General features: G+C 33.8%; 1 long non-coding RNA gene across 2 annotated transcripts; it reads left to right on the plus strand.

Annotated features, from left to right (window-relative positions):
- Positions 1-9578: 9578 nt before the first annotated feature.
- On the plus strand, positions 9579-13285 carry LOC118753886. 2 transcript variants are annotated; one of them, XR_004994844.1, is made up of 6 exons: positions 9579-11606; positions 11657-11737; positions 11838-11914; positions 12495-12706; positions 12783-12893; positions 12957-13285. It is a non-coding gene; the product is annotated as an uncharacterized LOC118753886 (long non-coding RNA). The 2 variants fall into 2 exon arrangements; XR_004994845.1 differs by having other exon boundaries at positions 12783-12874.
- Positions 13286-22100: the final 8815 nt, after the last annotated feature.

Below are 22100 nucleotides of genomic sequence, written 5' to 3' on the forward strand. Positions count from 1 at the left end.
CTGTGATGAAACTTTGTTGATTTTTTGCAATCTTTCAAGTTTGGATTTATTTGCAAGGTTTTTGTTAGACATTGCGCCACCATTTTATAAAAAAAAATAGTTAAAATTATTAAAAAAAAAATAAAATCAATACGGGGTGACCGTGTAATTTTGTCAAAGATGAAAACAACAAGATAAAACATTAATACACTATATAGCTCACTTGATATTAATGAAAATAAATTACATAAAGTAGATCACTACCGATAAAATGGAAATCCTCAATGGAAATTTTTAATTTCAACGCATGGAATTTACATACATTTTCTTACTTTCAACCACCGAATTGCTCAATTACTTCTATTTCTGCAGGATCGCCATTAGGTAAATTGCATTTCCAAAGATTTTTTCAAAATAAATAGCGATAAGGGATATTTCACCCGCCGGTGATAAGAGATCGCAATCACCATAACGCACATCACTAATATTACTGTTTAAAACCACGTTTACATTCAAAATTACAATTCATAATTTCGTTTTGAAGCAAATATGAAATATAGGTTTAGGAGAACGATAAATGACACTGAAGATGGCACAACGCCGAAACCGGTTTGTCTCCAAAGGAAATTTGACGAGGGATGACGGAAAATCGTTCCACATTACATCACACTCCTACCCTGTCGGAAACACCAACAACGAAAATGAGAGTATATCCATTTACTTAAATGTAAACGGATTAAGAATCAAAGTGCCAGAAGAGATTTGAGCGTTTGGTACAAAAAGTATTTTTGATGTTGAAATGGTACTTAAAATCGGCAAATTGTACTTTTGTACTTTTTAAAATTAATTGTAGTGAAAAAAGTACAATTGTACTTAAAATATCAACTCTGTTTCACATGCGTGACAAAGTACTTGCTGTAGCGATGCCAGATTTGAGCGTATCCAAAATTTTACCGATAATAACTCATGCGAGGGATTTGGGTATTGGGCATTTTACAAGCCTATTGGGAAGTATACATATCTGTGTTCGTATAGAATAGTAGCTTATGTCGGAAGACTGGCTTTAGTTTAACGAACCATTCGCAGCATACGATTGCGAAAGACTCACTGGCGCCGAGTCGTTGAAGAACTTTTGGAAAATAAACCTAAAAGAGGCAGTTGCGATGCTACCAATTCAATATTCGTATGAAGTCTCATAAAAAAATTCCTTGTGGTTTAAAGAATATAGAGAATGGTAAATTTTACTAAAGCCAGCCTCCCGGCTGAAGAAGACTTCAGAGAATAATGCCCAATTGTTTATTTAAACATTTTTTAATGTTAACTATTTTTTAAGGGTCTCCGAAATATCCCAAAAAAATCAAATATACAAACAGAAATATACAAAATAAAAAAAGAAAAAATAGTTTAAATTAAAAAACGTTTAAATAAACAATTGGGCATTATTCTCTGAAGTCCTTTGAAGAGAAGCAGAGTTTTCAGATTGATAAATTTTGATTTTCATGAATTCTACGCCATTTCTACGAAAAGTATTTTTTTCCCCATACAAAATACATGGGAAACTTTGAGCGCTTTGAGCGACCTCTAAATATATTTTGATTTTAAAATAAAAAACAGTGGTATACTTTTTTCGGTATAGAACAATCCTAGGGGATGAGAGCATTAAATTTCCGATTTTACTTTTCTCCCATACATTTTTGGACCACTCTAATGTACATACTATACACTTATATTCTACCAAAACAATTTTTTGGATAAACGAAAAAAACTAATTTAAGTCAATAGGATATATATTTTTTTTAAACTGTTGTTGTAGTTTAATAGTTATCTAAAAACAATACAAATCATAAAAAAAAAAATTTATCTGGCAATTAGTTTTTAAGTTATTTAGATTAAAAAAATGGAAATGTTGCGTTTTGGTCCGTCCAATAGTATTTATTTCACTTTGTTCTGAACATGTATGGAAATGTTGCGTTTTGATATAAACTAGGTTTGGAATTTTGGCTTTTTGCTTTAAATAATTTTTTTTGATTTTAATTGCTTATACATATTCTATAGGAAAATTAAAAACTGTTTTATATCAACGGTTTTTTATTGCATTTAAATCACTATATTAACATACAAGTATTACAATAAATTCACATTATATTACACTTTCATTGCAGTGTCCTCCTCCAAACAATCACATAAAGTTATATCATCTGTTCCATTGGCACTATTTCCCTGCTGATCTAAAAATATCTTGGTATAATACTCCAACTCAGAAATTTTGGACCACTGTTCGCCATAATGTTTTTCCAATAGTTTAGCAACATCTTTCTTCTTTTCTGACTTTATTGCTACACCAAGATCAATTCCATCAAGCAAACGAGGGGGGTACTTTGCCTCTTTTAAGATAGCTGGTAAATTTTTCTTTACCTTCAACTTTATACGTCTCAAAAGTTTTCACTACACACTTCGGTTGATTTAGAGAGAGTTTAAAATAAATTCTTTTCATACTCTGAATGCCGGTTATGGGACGGTAGTTTTCTGCCAACATTTTTAAATCTTTAAGGTGCCAATCCTCTCCTAAAATCTTAACTTGCCCATGCGCAGAATAAACTTTGTGATAACTTTATTTAACAAAAATAGTAGTATTTTTCCGCAAATCTTTTTCAACACGTCCAAAAACTCGATCAGCTGGAAAAAAACTATGACCTCGGACAGGAAAATATAATTCTATTTGTTTTAGCTGTTTAGGTGCACTGTTTAACATCCAATGCATTAAGGCATGTATAATATGCATATTTTTGTTTTGTCCACCACAGCCGTCGCAAAAAAGTCGTAAGGTATCCACATCTAACAGACTGAGCCCTTCCAAATGTGCCAATAAAGCAGAGCCAACGCAAATAGCACCTCTTCCAGCTTGATCTTCTGTCCAGGTATAAAACACCGGATCCTTAGATTTCATATCGACAACACAAAGAGTATAGTAGCCTATTTGCCTTGAATAAAAAGCTTCTTGAATAGGAGTACGTGGCAATGGTTGGACTTGCTGCATATCGAAACACAAGCTCACAGATCTAGGAGGCTCATCTCTTGCAATTACATAAAAAAGAATTGGCTCTTAGCTTGTGAGTCCTTTGTTCAGTAATGAGCTGCTGTTTTAAGTCCAAATTTTGTTCCATTTTGATTTTTTGTTTATTTAGTACGCATTGAGCACACACATCTGTTGCAGGGGAAGATAATCCTATGTTAAGAGTATTGAAAATATTCCAAAAATATGTTTTTTTAACTCTCAGTGAATTATCTACTGAATCATTATAAATCCCCCATAATTTCCTTATATTAAGTTCTGGTGAAAGATAGCATCTTTTAGATTTATTTCTGCTGTAATGGCTCTCTTTCGCTGGTAAGTTTTTGAGGAATTTTAGCACACTTTCTCTCTTTGGTTTAAACCGAGATGTGAGCCTATCCCCACCTCTGTTCTCTTTAAGAATGTTACCATGAAAAATAGCTTGTGCAACAGTATTCACTCTCCGGCCTGTAACCGACAATGCTTTCAGAAAAAAGGCATGACACACCCTCTCTTTTTTGTTTCTGTGTTGCAAAAAATAGTTGCATGAGAAAGTCTTTTTTTTTGTATTGTGGTGTATACTTGTGGCGCTTGGGTACATATGCAACCATCAGCCGTGTCAAATATTGATCCTGATCAACTTTTGATTTATTTTTATATAACAGCTCACGATTGCCAATAATTAAATGGGAATTGAACTTCCCACATTTGTAACCACTGTTTTCTTTGTGACTGCACGGTTTGTAAAATGACAGAGCTAACGGATCCTTATCAGCATATCTGCGAAAAAATGTTAACTTTTATAGATAAGAAAACATACCAAGACATTAAAAAAATTACTTTTTATGACGGTTTGCACGTCTATTATTAATTCTCTGTATAGGATCACTTCTTCTTTTCCCGACGTTTATACTTCCCACTGTTGCTTCTGCCATAGATGATTTTTGTAAAATTCACTATTTTTATGAAAAAAAATGGTATAACCAACTATAATATAGTTCTTACTGGTTCACAGTTATTTTAGAGTTACCACTGTTGAACTATATATTACCTTAATACGCGTACTTGGAATTAGAACACACGAGAACACGTTTAGATTGGATGCGTATATTTCCAGAATGAAAAATTGCAATGCATTCCAAAGTTTTCTCAAAATATTTAGCATAAAAAGAATTGGCAAATGTGTTTACAATATTAAATGCAAAGTAGTTATTCACAAAGGTAGTTTAATCAAAGAAATTTTCTAACAACCATAAAAATAAAATTAATTTAATTGGATAGATATGGAAATGTTTCATTTTGGCCTGAACTAATATTTTTGGTGTTGAATAACAGTAAAATTATTGACCTTTGGTATGTTTTATAGCAATGGTTACATAGGTTTTAATGCGTAGAATTGGATTTAGTTAAAAAACCAAAATATTTGAAAAGTGGAATTATTGCGTAGAATTGGATTTAGTTAAAAAACCAAAATATTTGAAAAGTGGAATTATTGCGTTTTGTTATGGACCTCCTCAATTCATTTACTGAATAAAATGTGAGGAATTGGTAAATTAAATATGCTTTGCGTTGTTGTGAATGTATTTAAATTAATTTATTAATAAAAACGTGAAGAAATGGATATGTATATACACTTTTTACTGAATCAAAAATATTATTAAACATGATAATAAAAACTTGGCGCTTTTGTTTTGGAAAATTGGCTTTTTCTGGTGCTCTGACGCCACACTGGCTCAGTTGTCGCAAAAGTACACATACATACATGCATTTTTACTTGAAAATAAGTGTGTGTAGTGGTTAATATGTATACGTTGCCATCTCCGTACAGCTCACTTCGCCTTGCCTAGCACGCTCGCGTGCTCGCAGTTTGCCCGCGACGTCGACCGCGTGCACCTCTGCTGTGCATCCCTAGCCTAAGGTGCCGTATGTCTGCTCACTACATTTTACAAAGGAGGAGATTGCGCTTTCGAAGAAGATCGCAAAACTCTGAACACATCGAAAACGACATCACCACACGACACGAAATTAAGGTTTTATCTACATAATCTAAACGCCTTGTCGACGGCGACACGAATTTTTTGAACGCGGCAGCGACACATGCATTTGTTTGAGTTTGACATAAAAGAAGAGGAAGAATCTTATCTGTCGCTAGAAAAATAGAAATAGATCCAATCTGGCCACAGGTACAGTTTTGGCTAGTCGCAGTGTTGCCGTGTCGTCGCGAAAATAATTGTCTACATAAGAGTAAGTCATTTGACAGCTGTGGTCCGTAGCCCGTCGTTTCCAATGGGTTTCAAGCTTTAGCTGAAGCGTTGCGCCGAAGTAAATGTAGGCATTGCAATTGCTTATGGGCCTCCGCACACTCTCGAAAAGTTTTCCCCAATTTAGGGTAACCGCCTTTTCGTTTACAGAATGCATTATTTTAACATGTGCATGTCATTGGAGGTAATCGAATAAATGTAAAATTTCTTGCCTTTGCATTACATGTAATGCAATGGATAAGCGAAAGTTGTCTTGAGGCGCCTATATTGCGTTACTCCATTGATACAAAAATAAGTGCTTCCCAAAAAGATAATAATTTTTTGCTGTGGTGGACTGCTCAGGCCGACTAAATGTAGTGAATGTAGGTTCGCAGTGCACGCTACCATTCCGCAGGGCTTTGTGTTTTGTATTATTATTATTAATATGTTTGTGAAACTAGAATAATGTTTTGTTAAATGTTATGTAAATTTGTATATTTTGTTTACAATAAAATGAATTAGCAAAACAAAACGATATTTATTAACATCTAAAACTTTTTGATGAATAAATATGAAAACTGGATACTATTTTATTTTCTAATCTCTGCACATGGCTACTCTTCAAACGATCTTTTAGGCGCTTGGGAAAAACAAATTTTAATTTAATAATTGATCACATCAAGTTGCTATTTTTGTGTGTGTAGATTTAACGCTTGTATTAAATCACAAATATTTAAAAAAATATCCCTTCTCAAAAAATTCGAGTGTAGCAAAGCTGTGCTTAATATTTACATCTGGAGAAATGTCAAAAATCTGCTTTATAATCAAAAAATAGTAGTAATTAAACTACCTTATTTTTTGTATCATGGGCAGTGTTGCCAAAGACAAATTTTTTTTCCTACCAAAACTTTATTTAAGTTTTTAATATTTTTTAATGACATGGCATCGAGATTTATGCATAAAAATCGTTAAATCGTTATTAAAAAAACAGATTTGTAAAATAATAGCTAGAGAAGATATCGCCTAACAAGGCAATGCCTTCAAAGAATAAACTGTTTTTTCGCTTTCCTGTAAAATTTGAGTATCGTAAGATAGGTGGTTTTGCAATTGGGCTATAGGCGGTTTTGCAAAAACATCGACTATCTTATTATTATTACGTCTGGGATACACGCGCTGCGACCTTAGAAGATCTATTGTTCTTAATCTTAATTGTAATCATTCCAACCTTATTCTCTTTCATAACTTAGGCACTTTGGAAGGCACCATGTTTAAATAAAATTTTGGATGAAGACAATCCTTCCCCAAAGTGTATAAGTCTGGTATTTATGATACGTGGGCAGTCACATAGAACATGCTCTGGAGTTTCCTCCACCAGCTCACTAAAGGCTAGGGACCATGCAAGTGCGTTTGGGCTCCACGCTTTGCGAGACAGTCAGCTTTCGTTGCCTTCAAACCCTTCATGTACCGGAACCCCAAACAGCGTTACGTTATAGTTGGCTTCCAAGTGGTTCAAAAGAGTTTTACAGCTGTCCACACGCCTGATGCTGTTTTAAAACACGTCTAAAGCGTTTAACTTGTCTAAATATCCGACAAAATACTTAATTTGGCCCCCTTTGTCCTTCTACACAGACCACGATTGCGAAGACTTTCGCCTGGAATATAGTTGGGTATGTGTAAATTGGCAGACTTTCTGGAATTTTGGTCCATATACGCCTGCCCCAGTACTCTCTTCATTCATCTTTGATCCGTCGGTATACCATACTTGGGACCTTTCGTCAATCGTAGTTATTATCACTTCACATAGTCCCTTTCAGGAATTCTGATCTTGTAGGGTTTATAGAAAGATAACTCGGGATTATCCAGTAATGGCTTTAGAACCTCCAAATGACCTCGAAGATCCCAAATTTTCTTGCTGATCATATTAGGCAGTCGTAGGGTGCACCTGCAGGCCTCTTTCAAACAGGATAGACAAAAGAAAAACGCCTGTAATGACACCAATGGCATCCGTTGGACAGGTGCCCATAGCTCCTGTAATGGCCAATTGGACCAGTCGGTGCAGCTTGCTAAAGGTGAAAACCTTCTTTACTTGCGTAGCTTTTGGTCACCAGGCCAGTGCCGCAAATGTGACAACGGGTCTTACTACCATATTGAAAGATCAGTAGGTTAGTTTTGGTGATATTCCTCAAGTCTTACAATAAAGTCTCTTTCAGTTGGACAATGGTGGACTTCACTGGTGAAATATTCGTGTAAACAAGGTTTCTAAAGTGCTTGAAGATACATATTTTATAATTTTCGCAAGTAACTATTATTGTCCCGGAACTTACCAAAATCCATTCCAGTTTTGGTAGGAAAAGCCCATGTTTGGCAACACTGATCATGGGGTAAATATGGATGTATGTACTACATATGGGAGTATGTAGTATATATGGGTGTTAGGGCGCTCTTACATACATAGAGGCTGTAGTTAAAATAAATAAAATTAAAAAAAAACTTTATAATATACTACGCTTTTATAAATGAACTAAAAAGTAGAAAATAATGTTTCTCAGTCCCATGGGATTTGTTGTGATAACTTTTGATTTTGAAATTTTAGCAAAATTCATTATAAACAATTTATGAGATTGAAAAAGAAAAAAGTAGAGCGCATGCCATACAAAGCATTAGATTTAATTGACAATAGTCAAACGACATAACATAGACCTAAAATTTCTACAGCGCAATAGCCCTGTAAAATTAGATAAATTTGGAAGGAAAATTGAAAAAAATTTTAACAGCGATTTTTTGATGCACTTTACTTCTATTTGACACGTAGATGATGGATCCATAGTCTTGCCCCTAAATATCATTTGGCAACATTCCGCCATCTTGGATTTAAGTTTTTTGGGGTTTTTTCCAATTTGCAAGCTTATTTTGCATTTTTCGTAAATAATGGTGAAATAGAAATATGTAGAGAATTTAATTTCCCACATTTACGATATAGAAGGTTTTTTAAAAATAGCATTGCTAAAAAAATTTTATTTTGTCACGGTTTTCGCCATGTTTTGACAATTTCTGTTGAAAATACATAACATGTTGAAATTCCAAACTTCCAAACTAGAGAATTTCATTCTTCACAACTTTTATACCAACATTTTTTTTGTACGATACTTATATCACGGCCGGGATCTTAATAAACATAGCGATTTTCCCAGTAAAATTAGATAAATTGGGTAGGAAGATTAAAAAAAAATTTGTTACAGCGATTATTTGATGCAGTTTACTTCTATTTGACACGTGGATCATGGATCCACAGTATCGCACCTAAATTTCATTTGGCAACATTCCGCCATCTTGGATTAATTTTTTTTGGATTTTTTGGGATTTGCAAGCTAATTTTGCATGTTTCATAAAAAATTGTTAAATACAAATATGTCAATCAGTTTTACGGCGCATCCCGTACATTGCTATGTTTACCGCATTCCCGGCCGTGATCTAAGCGTCGTACAAAAAAAAAGTGGGCACAAGAGTTTTGGAGAATGAAACTCTCTGCAACCTGGAAATTTTTACAATAAAAATTGCTAGTTTTAAAAAACCTTCTATATAACAAACGTGGGATATTAAATTCTCTACATATTTCTATTTAACCATTTTTTACGAAAAATGCAAAATAAGGTTGCAAATTGGAAAAAACCCAAAAAACCTTAAATCCAAGATGGCGGAATGTTGCCAAATGAAATTTAGGGGCAAGACTGTGGATCCATGATCTACGAGTCAAATAGAAGTAAACTGCATCAAAAAATTCCTGTTACAATTTTTTTTTAAGAAAAAGTCCAATTTTACTGGGCTAAAGTACAAATTTGAGATCGATCGCTGTTCATATATCCACATACACACATATACTAATTTTCACATCAATTCAAGTCTATTACATCTCATAAATTGTTTATAATTACTTGTGCTAAAATTTCAAAATCAATGGTTATCACAACAAATTCTATGGGACCATTTATAAAAGCGTAGTATATTAAAAACTTTATTTTATTTTATTTTATCCAACAATTTTTATTGAGCTTGAGGCCGTTTAAAAAAAAAACCGTTTAACAAAAAAAAAACTGATAACTTAAGGACGAGCACACCTTAAAGTTAAGCATTCTAATAATAGAAATATTAACAAAAACCAACAAAACCAACATCCACATGATCAAGTGAATTGCAGCGGAATAGCTGCGCTTGATTGTAGTTGGCTTAACAAGTGAAATAGTGGAAATAAGCAACAAGAATTAACAAGGCGAACTTAGCACAGTGCGTAGGCAACTGGCTGAGCCAGTGGGATCGTCGGTTCGACTCCTACTGAAAGAAGTATGATGAGGAAATGCATTTTCCGATTCAGAATGCCGGTCGGAAAATGAAATAGAATGTATAACAAGTGCAGAAAAGTGTAAAATTTTAAAATTATGGGCAATTGAAAATAATGTGTCTCAAGCAGTGTTGAGCGATTTGCTAAGCGCTTTAAGAAAAATAGGCATTCATGATTTACCCTTATCAGCAAAAACTCTGCTTGAAACTACAAAAAATAAATCGGTTATTAAGAATATTTCGGGTGGAGAATTTACGTATATTGGCATTCAAACGCATTTTGAATCTCGTTCATTTTCATTTTTAAATGAAAAAGATCAAGTTTTAATAGACGCATTTTGAATCTCGTTCATTTCCATTTTTAAATGAAAAAGATCAAGTTTTAATAGATGTTGGAATAGATGGTTTAAAGCTATTCAGAAGTTCAAGTAAAGTACTATGGCCTATTCTTGGTTCAATCGTTGATTTTCCAAAAGAAAAACCTTTTACTATTGCCTGCTTCTCAGGAAAACAAAAACCAAGCAATGTTAATGAATTTATGAAAGATTTTTGTGACGAAGTAGTATGTTTAAGAAATAACGGTTTAAAAGTCGGTTTGATTAACCCCATTTTGAAAAGATTTAATGTTCGTTTATTTACGTGTGATTCGCCCGCGAGAGCTTTTGTGACTGGGGTTCAAAATCATAATGCGAAAAAGGGCCTCCCTAAATGTTGTCAAGTAGGTCATTATTTAGAAAAAAGGGTATGCTTCTCTAAGAAACTATGTGAATTAAGAACCGATTTTTCATTCAAAAATAGAAATGATTTGGCACACCATAACGTAAAATTTCGGGAAGAAGAAAATGTTTTAGAAGAAGCGGGCTTTGGAATGGTTTCTCAATTTCCTTTAGATCCCATGCACCTCGTTGATTTAGGTGTGGTTAAAAAACTCTTGCATCTTCTAGTAAATAAAGTAAACGTTAACGTAATGAATGATAAGCTTTAATTTCTTTCTGTCTGGGTGCCATCTGAATTCGGAAGAGTTTGCAGAAATATTGATGAAACTGGAGATCCACTGAATATAAACAATTTTTACTATACTCGGGTATATTTGTTTTGAAAAATTGTGTTGATGAACATTTGTACTACCATTTTCTTTTATTACATGCCAGTATACGTATTCTCTCTTCCGAAAGATCTTACAAAGTAGAAGCAAATATTGTACAGCAATTATTAAATGAATTTGTTAATTTGTTTGGAAATATTTATGGGGATCATTTAATAAGTTTTAACCTGCACGGCCTTCTTCATTTGTCTTATTGTGCCAAAGAATATGTACCCTTAGACACTTTTTCGGCCTACAAATTCGAAAATTATATGCAGCACTTAAAAAAACTTATTAAATCCCCCACAAATATTTTGCAACAGTGGTATTTGAGAATTGACGAAAGAAAATATTTAATAGAAGATAAACATTCAAAACTTGATGCGTTTTTCATTAATCATATAAAAGAGAAAAATTCGTTTTGTTTTAGTGAAGATACGGGACCTTTCAAAGTCATAGATATGTGCATAGAATCAGAAGAGGAGGTAGTGGTCGGATACAAATTTAAAGAAATAAGTAATTACTTTATTGAGCCTCTTGAATCCTTTTCTGGACTTAGTATTTTGCTTGCAAGCGGGTTAAGTGATGAAATAATACGGTTTCCAAAAAAAAATATCAAATACAAATAATTTTGCATACCTTATGAAAATAATTTTCTTTTAATTCCAATATTACATCACCTCTTTCACACTAGTTATACAAGTTTATTCTACTATACATTAGCAAAATTTACTTGTTCCCATTAATAACACATTTTCTTTTTCTTTGTTTTAACCATGCCACGAATTCTGGAGAAATATGAGTGAGGAAGCCGATATTTTCAATTGGACACCCCCGGCCACATCCACCCCTAAGGACAGAAAAAGGAAAAGGCTTCAACTTTCCCTAGACTTCAACGCCTGTTCTTCAAATCAAAGTAAGCAATTGAAATAGAAAATAATCTTATAATAACCAGATATTTTTTAGTATTAACATCTTGTCACAGCCAGAGTGTGTTTGGAGCAACTGAAACACCAGTTGTTGCCGAAATTTCAGCAACAAACAAAGGTAATATAAAGCACTTTATTTAATTGGTCTAAAAATTTTACACATGATTGCACATTTATGTATGTATATGGGGGTAGCTACAAATTCTTTTATTTTACAGATGTAATGGACATGTTGGAAATTATATTACAAAAGCAAACAAATTTGGAGACCCGGTTGGATAGCTTGGAAGGAAAAGTAAGTGACTACACAGCGCGACACTGATGTTGGCCTGTGTTATTCTTATAATACTTGACTTTCTAAACCAGAAGCATTAAAAAAACTACATAAATCTGAATTAAGTTTATTAACTAGATTCCTTAGAAAGATTTTGAGTATGTATTCAGTTTTTTAGCCCATTTAATTTAAGTGCCTTAAGGTGCAAGTTTTATGTACCTATAACTTACTATTGATTTTTGGCAATTTTTTAAAGATGTTGCGTAATTTCGTCCATATAAAAAAAATCAGCGCACATATTCCGCATAGAAGAAAATGGGCAAAACCTTAAACAAAAAATCTAAAAATCAGCAGTAAGTCCCAGCTACTTCAAACTTACCTTTTATTTTACTTCAATTAAATGGGCCTCAAAACTGCATACTCAAAATTTTTCGAAGGAATCAAATTAAAAACCTTGAAATTCTTACGGTTTTTTAGAGAATAAAGTATATAGATTCGTTAAAACTTGTCAAAATGCGCCTTATAATTTTGACATGGTTTGTATTTACCTTTGAATATTTTTAAAACACATTGCATAATTTTGACTGCATATATATTTCAGATGCTTGACAAAACTGATGTGATGGCTCACCATAAAGTCGTGCGTGAGTCGAGAGTGCTAATTAAAAAAGTAAAAAGAGTGTTTGCCGCATATCCGGAGAAAGCTGCGAAGATCTCCACACAGAACTGGCCGTTCTTATGCCAATGCAATCTTTAGATGCTGGTTTTGATTTGGAGGAAAAGCTAATAGAAAAAAATTACGAAGACGGAATGGTGAGTAGATATTATATTTTCCAGTTTTATTTCGGTTCATATGTTTATTTATTAATCATCACAAATCTCTTTGCAGATATCATATCTTTTCACCATAAAAGGCTCTTCAGGAGATATTGAAGCGGTGATGGTCGATGCGGCAGAAAATCGCTATCTAAGTTGAAAATAGTTAGCGTGGCTCTGTTTGGTTTTTTATATTATTCACTTATTTTCTGAATTTTTGGTTATGTTTTTAATTATTTTTTTTCAGATATTTTCAAACTCCAGGGCCGTATAGAGTTTGAAAAGGAAGTACGAAAGAGCGTCGAATACAGCCATAATAGGTAAAAGCAGAAACGCTATTCATCTAACAAACGGAATATGCCTTTATAAATAAGCTTAGCTTTAGACAAATAAGTTTAGTTTTACACCTTAATCAAGAGACTACCAAACTAATATAAATAATAGTACAAACTAAATGTGATCTCAAATATAATATGAACATAATAGTACAAATAAAATGTGATCTCTTAGTATAATACCTTATCTGTAGTTATAAATAAATATAATATAAACTATTAATAATAATATAATAAATAAAATGCGTATCAAATAATATTGTATATTTGTATATTGTATAATAAGAAACTAAAAGCAATAATTTATAATTAATTAATTTAATTATGGTATAGTAAGAAATTAAAAGCAATAATATAACTTATAAAAAACGTAGGAAATCTAATAATAAATCGTAAATTCTCTACTTAACTAAAGCAAAAAAATATTGTATACCTAAAAAAATAATTTAATTATAAAGAAGTACAAAAACTAATAATAAGTCTTAAATACTCTAATTAACTAAAGCAAAAAAATATTGTATACCTAAAAACAATAACTTAACTTATAAAGAAGTACAAAAACTTATAATAAATCCTAAATTCTCTAATTAAATAAAGTAAATAATATTGTATACCTAAAAGCAATAATTTAACTTAGAAATAATGTAAGAAAACCTTAAAGCCAATATTAAATTTTTTATGAATTAAAATAACTAATAGTATAAAATTAAAGCAATTAAATAGTAGTATATTTGTAGATACGGACAAGTGTATTCTATATCATAGATATAAAAATGACAATGATCTTGATATACGTATGTATACTCAAATGAAAAATAAATGCATATTTATTTTTAAATAAATTGGTTTTTATTGGTTTATGTTAAGTAAACTACATTGAAATTTGTCTAATTATTTTACTGTAAACCGTCGGTAAAAATGGTTTTTAAATGACTTGGAGTTTTACTCTCTTTTGGTCAGACATTTTCTCGTAACATTACTGTCAATACGATAGTAAATTTCTTAAAAATCTCCTCGCCAAATGACTAGAAAATCAACGAGTATTGATGACGTGAATGAGCGGTGCGGCTATACAGTTGGCCATGCTCATAACCTATGAGTAAGAGCAGTATGTACAAACACACAAATAAGTATGAAATGGAAGGAAACGGTCAAAAACGTCCCAAAGCTCTTAACAATGTTACTGAAGGATTTACGGAAACTTTCAGTCACGGCTCCAGGTAAAATTACAAGTAGTTTTACCAGTATGTTTCTTGCAGGGTATTGTATTTTACCAGGCTTTTTATTTATTTTCTCTTTCAACATATACACATGCATATATGTATGTACATACCCAGCCAGCAAAAATATGAAAACCGATTCGGGAAAGGACAAAAAAGTGGATGAAGTGCGAATTTTTGTCCGTTTACTGATTCCATTTCCGGATACTTTGACGATCCGTTTTCCCACTAACGTGTGCGGCAGAAACGTATGTACAAACAACAGTATGTGAAACGAATACGTTTTCGGCTGTTTCTTCTGAAATTTGTCTGATTGAATTTTTCGTTCAATACGCTTTCCTACTGCACTTCACAAATAATTTTTCACGATTCAAAAGAAATAAAATATAATTAGGAAGCGCCTGACGGAATTCGGCACCTCCTGGAAGCTAACAAATAGCGGCAAACTCATCTACACGCTCAGCCACTGCCAACTACGCATACATGCTTTCAAATGTTTAGCCTGAGCAAATAAGTTGCAATTATTGCTTTCAAATGACATCATCTTTTTCGAACGTTTCGAACGTTTTCCAGATACGAAAATTGATGATAACAGTAGAAGTTTTTCTATTCGTTTTCGGATGTGCAAAATTGAACTAAACTGCACTGTCGGCAAAATTTACGTTTCTTTGCTGGCTGGGTACATCCGAGCACAAATTAATTTCATTTAAAGAAATGGCGCGTTGTCTATTTCCGCTGTAGCGTATGTAGAGCATATTTTTAGGCGCAATATTTCCCATCAAAGATGCTCAACAAACTATATGAATCGATTTCGTTTTGTTTATGAGCAAAATAACTTATCAAATTATTTTGTGACGTTTCAGAAAAATTTGATTTTAATTAATAATTTGATTTAATTCAACAGGGGCAACTCTTTTCGAAAAAATAAAACCAGTTTGCACATCTATAGGCCAAGCGCTTTAGTTTGACACCCCATTTTTGAAAATCGAACGAACGTTGCAGATCTTTTATGCGGAACAAAAAAGCCTTCGCGCTTTATATATATAGATTCATATCTTATCTTAAAAATGTTTAAATTTTTAATTAAATTCGACAACCACTTCGCAAAAACTTAAAATTTAGGTTAATGCAATTTTAGTGAATATATTTTTAAAATCTTTAGTGTATTTATGCCATCTGATTATTTCACATTGTAACTAGCCAGTACTATTACAGTTTTCTATATCGGATGCGATTGTTTCTGACACAATTTGAACAATGGATTTACAAATTTCGATGTGTAATTTACTGTATATTTAAAGTCTTAAAATTGTTAAATTTAAAGTAACGGTTAAAAGCGTTTTGAAAGATTCGTTGGGTGTAATAAGAGCCAATAATATATTTCCTACTAGTTTAAAAATATTTTTTAGCCGTTATTTTACGTTTAAAAATTTTAAGACTTAAACACATTACGACGCTTAATACGTCTTGTGAATCCCCTTTATATGTGATTGACCATTTAACTATATCGGTGTTTATTTGGCACAAATTAAAATACATATATTTAGCTGTTCAATATTGTAGTTCGTGTGAAACAAAATTTACGATTTACTAGTAATACCCCCGAAATTCGGGTGAAAGTAAAGAAATACTTACAAATTTAATTAGATACATCAGTTGAGCTGAGTTGAGTTGAGGTGAAATCAGTTGAGTTAATTGGATTGGGGCTAGTTGGTGTGAGTGTAGATGAGGTGAGGTGAGTTAGGTTAAATTTAGTTTTGGTGAGTTGAGGTGAAGTGAACTGAATTGAGTTAAGGTAAATAGAGGGAAGATAGAGTTGGGTGAGGTGAGTTAAGGTGTATTGAGTAGATGGTAGTTTAAGTGGGTTGAGGTGATTTAAGCCGAGTTGAGGTGGGTGAGTTTAGCTGAGTTAAGGTGAGCTGAGGTGACTTAAGATGTAGTGAAATGAGCTAGGTGAGCTACGGTGAGGCAAGATTATGGGAGGTGGGTTAAGGTGATTTGAGATGAGGTAATATGAAGTGAATAGAGGTAAATTGGGTTGAGGTGAAATGATATGGGTGCAGTTGAGGAAGTTGGTTTGTGGTGAGATAAAATTAAGTCAGTTGAGGCGCGTTGGGTTAATGTGATGTGACAAGAGGTGAAGTGAATTGTATTGATGTGAGTTGAGCCACCTCAAGGTAAGCTGAAGTAAGGTAAAATGATCCAATGATATGATGTGATATTAAGTGAGGTATGCTAGGGTAAGTTTAGTTAAGGTGAGGTGAGTTGAGTTGAGTTGAGGTTAGTTGAAGTGAGTTTGGTGAGCTAAAATGAGATGAGCTGTAGTGGCCTGAGTTGATATAAGATGAGTTGAGGTGAGCTAAAATGAGTTGATTGTACAATCAACTACAACCAAAAAAGGAGTTTCAATTCTGTAAGTGTATCAGTAAGAATGTAAAGCATTATGTTGAGAATCGGTTAATAAAATGTTTAAACGCTTACTTCACCGATTTGATATCTGACAATTTTTGGATAACCTATAGAGCTTGCACTTTAATCTGATATACAACTCAATTCTGTAGCTACTCCAGATCGCCCTAACGAAGTCGTATGACTGAGAAATCTATATATATAAAAAGAAGTTACATTTCCTTGGTAATCTTATAACTCAAGAACCGCCGAACCGATTCCCACGGTTTTGCATTCGTTGGAAAGGGCTCGGGCTCCGTGAGGTTTGTAGCAAAATTTAAAAAAAATAACTAGGGTCTCGAGATATAGACCAAAACGTGGACCTGGGTAACCTTGGGTGTATTTGTTCAATATGGGTATCAAATAAAAGCTGTTCATGAATGCTTTAGGATTGAGCACTTTTCATATAGCTGGGTGACTAGGGTCTCGAGATATAGACCAAAACGTGGACCTGGGTAACCTTGGGTGTATTTGTTCAATATGGGTATCAAATGAAAGCTGTTCATGAATGCTTTAAGATTGAGCACTCTTCATATAGCTGGGTGACTAGGGTCTCGAGATATAGACCAAAACGTGGACCTGGGTAACCTTGGGTGTATTTGTTCAATATGGGTATCAAATGAAAGCCGTTCATGAATGCTTTAAGAATGAGCATTTTTCATATAGCTGGGTGACTAGGGTCTCGAGATATAGACCAATACGTGGACCTGGGTAACCTTGGGTGTATTTGTTCAATATGGGTATCAAATGAAAGCTGTTCATGAATGCTTTAAGATTGAGCACTTTTCATATAGCTGGGTGACGAGGGTCTCGAGATACAGACCAAAACGTGGACCCGGGTAACCTTAGGATGTATTTGTTTAATATTGGTATCAAATTAAAGCTGTTCATGAATGCTTTAAGATTGAGCACTTTTCATATAGCTGGGTGACTAGGGTCTCGAGATACAGACCAAAACGTGGACCCGGGTAAACTTAGGCTGTATTTGTTTAATATGGGCATAAAATGAAAGCTGTTATGTCAAAAATATGCGGAAGCAAATAAAAAAAAAATTAAAAAATTCATGAATACCGTTTTTGTGAAAAATAAAATTGTGTAATGCGGACAGTTCTTTAATCTTCTTTAATATAAAAATTAATATAAAAATAAGTAGGGTTTTCCTTCCTAACGCTATAACTCCAGAACGCACGAACCGATTTCCACGGTTTTGCATTCGTTGGAGGTTTATAGCTAAGAAAATTCAGGAAAAATTTCAATAGAAAAGTATATGGTGTGTGAGTATCCCTCACGAAAATAAGTATGTTTCATTTAAAGTAGATGGTGCCGGTGCGTGAAACATTGTTTAACAGCTATTCATTGTACTTTGCTCAGTTAATTTCATGTGACACTAGCGAATACCCTACGTGCTTCGCTGCGCCTTAAAAGTAATTTTGTTTTGTTACTCCCTCTCACAACATTTGAAAATATTAGTTAATATTGCCGTGCATATTTGTATAGTAGGGAGATTTTTTCAAATTATATAAATATACGTTATTTGAATATTGAATCAATACACGTTTGAGGAAAGGGTGCGATAGTAGACTCCAGTTATAAGATTATAAATTAAATTTCCAAGAGAAAGTTGGTTCTTTACATGTTTTCTAATTACCTTCGAAAATATATTAACTCAAAAAAAAAATAAACAATGCTTCATAGATCGATTTTTTTTAAATCTAACTTCATAAAGTTCTTTAAAAATATTTTGTAAATGAGGCCATAAGAGCTTAGGGGGGAGAGTTACAACACAAAAATACATTTAAGGCGCAGCGAAGCACCATGTTTTAGGCTAAAAAAAACGTATCTTTTTTCGTGTAGGTGGACGAGGGACCGTTCTATTCGAAAAAATCTTATTATGTTCCGATTTGCTTAAAATTTGGTACGTAAGTAGCTTTTTAGCATATATGATCCATTTTTTCCGGGAAGTGGTCCAGGGACTGATCTATTCGAAAAAATCGTATTTATGGTCCGATTTGCTTAAAATTTGGTACGTAGGTAGCTTTTTGCCTATGTTAGCATATAGAATCCTTTTTTTCGGGAAGTGGACCAGGGACTGATCTATTTTAAAAAATCGTATTTATGGTACGATTTGCTTAAAATATGGTACCTAGGTAGCCTTTTGCCTAGATTAGCACATATGATGCTTTTTTTTCCGGGAAGTGGACCAGGGACCGATCTATTCGAAAAAGTCGTAGTTATGGTCCGATTTGCTTAAAATTTGGTACGTAGTTAGCCATTTGCCTAGATTAGCTTATAAGATTCTTTTTTTCCGGGTAGTTTCACTTCTTCTTCTTATCCGCCATCTTTTGTTGTACCAACTTTTTTAAAAGAAAAGTCCTGCTTTTGACGTTGGAAAAATAAAACAAAGGAAAGCCAAACATATAAGTAGAGAATTTGTCTAATATTTTTAAATCATTTTCTTCATAACTGCTGCTTCTGTGGATATTGCAACACACGGAATAGATGTAATAATGCAGCTATAGGAGCCACCTCATACCACAGAATTTATCGTCCGCCTATTTAAATAGTAGGGCTCGCTTGAAATATGTACATGAAGATGTATGGAGGTGCGCACACTACACCAACTTAATCGCTCCGACCAATTAGTTGTGGTGCAATGGAAAGACTAGCAAGCCCAACTAAATCGGCGGCCGATAAAGTCCGTGGTGTACGATGGATCTAAAACATTTTAAACAAAAAATATTGCAGTCACATATGCGTTTTTAAGATTTTTATTCATGTGATTAGTAGTGGCAAGAATGTATGTATGTATTAAATACGTATATCTATATACATAAAAATGGTGTGAAAAATGTATAGTAATTCATCAATTGAGAACGGTTGGGCCGATTTGGCAAAATTTTTCTTTTAGTTGTTCGCAATTCCCAGGGGAAGGTTTTTACGATAGAAAATTTTGGGGAAACTTTCCGGGAAAGTCGGGAGATTGGAAAAATCGAAAATTGATTTTTTTGTATGGAATTTTTTGTGCAATTACTTCGGGATGGCTTTCGAATGGTAAAATAGAAAATTCTGGAAAAGTCGGAAAAATCCAGAAGAACTCGAAATATTTGATTTTTTTTCGACGAAATTTTGTATTTTATCGCATGATTTGATGATTTTGGACAATGTTTAGGTGGAAAATTCGTTGTGAAGCTTGGAAAATTTCGGGTAATTGTGATATTCATTGCGAACATGAATCAATTGGGAACAATTTTCTCCTAAATATGTTTCATAACCGATTCGAATGGTTGCTGCTTTTTTGGAAAGGCGTTTAGAAGGAGTGCACAAAGTTTTAATTTTTCTATGCTAAAAAATGCATTTGGTACGTAGGTAGCCTTTTGCCTAAATTAGCATATAGGATCCATTTTTCCCGTTAAGTGGGCCAGGGACCGATCTATTCGAAAATGTGGTCCGCTTTGCTTGAAATTTGGCACGTAGGTAGCGTACTGTCTGGGTTAAAATATAGGATACTTTTTCTGATAGGTGGACCAGATACCGATCTATTGGAAAAAATCTTATTTATGGTGCGATTTGCTTGAAAGTTGGCACGTAGGTAGCTTATTGTGAGGATTAAAATATTAGATACTCTTTTTCTGATGGTTGCACCAGGGACCGATCTATTCCAAAAATTCTTATTTATGGTATGATTTGCTTGAAATTCGATACCCGTATTACAGATATGCGTAAAATAGAATTGAGTCATTGTTTTACAGTTCGAAAGGTGTTTGAAGGCGCCGCAAACATGCGGGTATTGGCTATTTAGCAATAGTTATTACACACGCCAACAAAAACAGAAACAAATTTGATGCAGCTAATGTTAACGCTATTTTTGACGTAAGCATAAAGTTTCGGCCAGCTCCAGATTTTAAGAAAAACAAGGTCAGTGTCAAAGAATCGCGATTTTGCAATATTTGAGAAGCTCTAGCAAAGAAAAAAAGGGTGGTAGAACCTTCCACTTAGGCTTAGATTAAAGAAAGAAAATCTCGGCTACTATCCCTGCAAATTCCTGCACCTTTGCTTGATGGTCACTTATAGTTATTTGTTGAACATGAAAAACTGATTTTGGGAAGTTTGAGTACCTACCGCAATTAAGAAAAATTCCACTTAGGCTTAAATTAAGGCTTGGACTTCTGACTTCAATCGCTGAGAATACCATTCCTGCACCTTGACCTTGCGGTCCTTGCTTTACGTTGACTAAACAGAATGTGGATCAATGATACTCACCAGGTTGGAAATTGCCACCAACTAGACTATAACGATTCACTATCGAGCCGCAAGGACTTCTTCCCGGTATAACACTTTCATGAGGTTATTTAAGACGGTAATGGAGGATATGCCTTCTGTCGACCACAAAACCAAACGAGAACGTGAATTGCTGGCGAAAACGTTGGACCAAATATTTCAATAAACAAATTTATTTTGGGCGGGACGAAGTTCGCCGGGTAAGCTGGTTTGATATACAATTCAATTCTGTAGCTACTCCAGATCGCTCTAATAGGGAATTCACATGAAGCAACAATCGCCTGTGTAAACGGCCTTTCAACTAATCGCTTTCAATGAAGTTGGTCGGCTGCCTACTTTCGTTCAAATTTTGGTACAACTAATCGCCTGTGAAATTTGAATCATGTAAATTCCCTAAAACTAACTCTTATGGCTGAGTAATTATATTGTATAGACTAGTAATAACAGATACTAAGTATTTAAACAAAAGTAAAAAATAAAACGTGATGTTTATGAATATACCTCAGTATTTAACTCAAAATTTATTTAAAGGACTTCGCGAAAGACAACAATTAATCTTGTATTGCTAGAGACCTGATAACCTAAGGAACCCAAGATAATTTTTAAGTTATTAAAGGGCCTTACTTTACTCATAGCTTCGTACAGTGGCCCGTGAGAAAACAGTTTTTTAAGGTATCGTCCAACCTTTCACAATATCTGACCAAGGGCTTTATTAGCCGTAGTCTGAAACGCAATAAAGAGTATATTGATATAAGTTTCATAATTGTGTGACTATCCGAAATGGAGAAAATTGCTTTCGAAGACAGACCGTCTACAGACCGGCTTGCCGACATATAAAAACCCAGTTTGCATTTTTGACCGTCTGCAGGCGGGATTGCCGGTTCGTAGGTCAACATTGTGTAAGAGAAAGCTGAAAATATGTGTAAGTATATCGGCGAGCCCGTCTACAGACGGTCTTGGTTTTTCTCCCCTGTAGGAAAAAGTTACTGTCACAGATCGAAATGGACATCAGTTTTGGATTTCTCGTGCTAAAATCACCCATTCCTGAATTTTTCAACTCATAAAAAAAATTGGCCTACTAGAGGGTTAAGAAAGTGATCTAAGCTATTT

The sequence above is a fragment of the Rhagoletis pomonella genome, unplaced genomic scaffold, assembly GCF_013731165.1.
Source record: "Rhagoletis pomonella isolate Grant_MI unplaced genomic scaffold, Rhpom_1.0 Rhpom_scaffold_03004, whole genome shotgun sequence".
NCBI lineage: Eukaryota > Metazoa > Arthropoda > Insecta > Diptera > Tephritidae > Rhagoletis > Rhagoletis pomonella.